The sequence below is a fragment of the Guillardia theta genome, assembly GCF_000315625.1.
Source record: "Guillardia theta CCMP2712 unplaced genomic scaffold GUITHscaffold_34, whole genome shotgun sequence".
Classification (NCBI taxonomy): Eukaryota; class Cryptophyceae; order Pyrenomonadales; family Geminigeraceae; genus Guillardia; species Guillardia theta.
Window position 1 is genome coordinate 243587 of NW_005434640.1, and position 2873 is coordinate 246459.

Genomic DNA, 2873 nt, shown 5'->3' on the forward strand with positions numbered 1-2873 from the left:
GTCGAGAAGAGCAGAGCAGAGCGGAAGACAGAGAAGGGAGGGAGAAGGAGAGAGGAGGGGCTCGTGGGTTTGAGAGCTTGTTGTTGTAGGCGATGGCGTCAGAGCGACCGGTGGAGGATGCGACAGGTAAACGTGCCGGGCAAGGTGAAGAAGCTGAATGAGAGCAGGAGGAGAGGAAGAGAGCGTGGAAATCTCGTTGAGAAACTCATGTCTCAGATCCGGGTGAGGAGAGGAGAGGGGACGGCGAGGACGAAGACGAGGACATTGAGGGAGGGAGAGAGGAGGACGAGAAGGAGGGAGAGGAGGAGGAGGAGGAGGAGGAGGAGGAGGAGGAGGAGGAGGAGGAGGAGGAGGAGGAGGAGTTCTTACAGGTCCTTGCAGGACAAGGAAAGGGTGCTTCGAATCCTCTTTGCTAAGATCAATCAAAGTCAGATGCCCTCCAACTCCCACAACCAACCCGATCACCCCCGTCAGGTAAGACTCCTGCCAGCTTCCTCTCCCGCTCCATACCTCCTCTCCCTCCTCCTCATCCTCCTCCTCCTCTCCCCACGCTGGACCACCACCACCACCACCACCTCCTCCTCCTCCTCCTCCTCCCCTGCCGTCTCGTTCCACCACCTTCCCCTTTCCTCCTCCGCCGCCGCTGCCTCTCTCCTCCCTCCCTGCTGGGCGCTGACCAGCATCGCAGGAGCAGGATCTGGACTTGCTGGACGGGAGGCTCAGGGAGGAGTTGGAGGAGGAGACGCGCGTGTCGAGCTCAGCGTCGTCGGATGTTCCTAGGAGGATGAGCATGCGGGGGACAGCAAGTCTGCGGCAGCCTGACTTTGCATGATCGTCTAATCCTTCCACTCCGTCCCCTCCTCTACTTACCCTCCTCCTCCTCCTCCTCCTCGTCATCGTCCTCGTCCTCCTCCCCTCCCTCTTTCTCCATCTCTGTAACCCTCCCCCCTCCCTCTCCCTTTATGTTTCATCGTCTCTTTCCTCTCTGTCTTCCTTGCTCCTTCCCCATGTGTAGAGTCGCTTCGCTTTCTTCGCACTCTCGTCTATTCTTTACGTCGTAGAGGAGGAAAAATCTTGAATTTCGCGTCCTCCTCCGCGTCCTCCTCCTCTCCCCGAACCTCCTCCACCTTCTCTCCCCACTCCTCCTCTCCCAGCTCCTCCTCAGCCTTGCTCCTGTCCTTCCCCTCATCCCTCCCATCCTCTTCTCTCTTCGTCGACTAACACGCTTTCCTCCCTTCACTTTCATCTCCGCATCAGGCTGAACAGTCCCCGCAGCCTGTCTTCGCTCCCTCCCCCCCCCGCCAGCATCATCCTCATCATCTCCATACTTGTCCCCTCCTCGGGGAACAACGAAAGCCCCATCGACGTCAAGCAGCTCACGCGCGCGTTCCCTTCCTCCTCTACCATGGCAGTGACTCCATGGAGCTGCCGCTCCTCCTCTAGGGAGGGAAAGAGCGGTTTGCTCTTGTGGCGAAGGAGGTGCTGGAGGAGGAGGAGAGCGTTCCTGAGGTCCTGGCTAGAGGAAGCGTGCTCGGGCCGTTGAAGGGCTCGGACCTGAGAAGACATGAATGTGAGAGGGAGGGAGGGAGGGAGGGAGGGAGGGAGGGAGAGGGCGGGGGGGGAGGGGGGGGGGGGTTGGAGGAGCAGGAGCAGGAGCAGGAGCAGGAGCAGGAGCAGGAGCAGGAGCAGGAGCCTTGTAAAGAGGCAGAGGATCTCACAGCATCGAGGTTGAGAGCTTCGCTGACGTTGGGAGCAAGGGGAGGGAGGAGGGAGGAGAGGACACGGAGGATTAGCTTCGAAGAATTTTCCTTCTGCTGCTGCGAGCTCTGGGTGGAGACATTCCTGGACAAGTGACAATGAGCAGGAGAGAAGCGGAGAGGAGTAGAAGACAAGGAGTAGAAGAAGACAAGAAGGAGAAGAAGACAAGAAGGAGAAGAAGACAAGAAGGAGAAGAAGACAAGAAGGAGAAGAAGACAAGAAGGAGGAGAAGACAAGAAGGAGGAGAAGACAAGAAGGAGGAGAAGACAAGAAGGAGAAGAAGACAAGGAGTAGAAGAAGACAAGGAGGAGGAGAAGACAAGGAGGAGGAGAAGACAAGGAGGAAAGCGAGGATGTTCACCTGGGGTGTTTCCTCAACAAGAGAAGTTCGTCACCGAGGTTGCAGAGTTGATAAGGTGGTGAAGATGAAGACGAGGGAGATGCACAAGAAAGGGCAGAAGAAGAAGATGACAATGATGTTGATGTTGATGTTGATGTTGATGTTGATGTTGATGTTGATGTTGATGTTGATGTTGATGTTGATGACGATGATGTTGGTGGTGTTGATGATGACGATGATGACGGAAATGTAGAAGCAGCAGGCAACAGCCCCGACATCCTCAACCACAGCTCATAGTCCTCGACGTGCTTGCAGCCTGACGACGTCGAGTATCCTCCATGTCTCTTCAGCGCCTCTCGCCGCATCATCACTGTTGGGTGCGCGATGCAGCAGTAGAAGGTCATGCTCCACCGCACCAGCGCGAACTCCGAAGGGTGAGTGATCACCTTCTCCTTCTCCTCATCCACCCTCAAGTTCTCCTCCTCCTCCTCCTCCTCCTCCTCCTCCTCCTCCTGTCCGTGCCCCTCCTGCTGCAGTCCCTTCTGCTGCTGCTGCTGCTGCTGCTGCTGCTGCTGTTGCTGCTGCTGCTGTTGCTGCTGCTGTTTCCCTTCCCTCATCTCCACTTGCTTGTCGCGCTCTTGCGGGGCGGTGAATCGGACTGCTGGCTATCATTCCGTGCGCAACGACACCACAGCGAAACACGGGAGATGGCCAAACATGCGAAACTACGCGCCATCCTCCGTGTCGAACAGTGCTCCTGCTCTCGTACTAGCTCG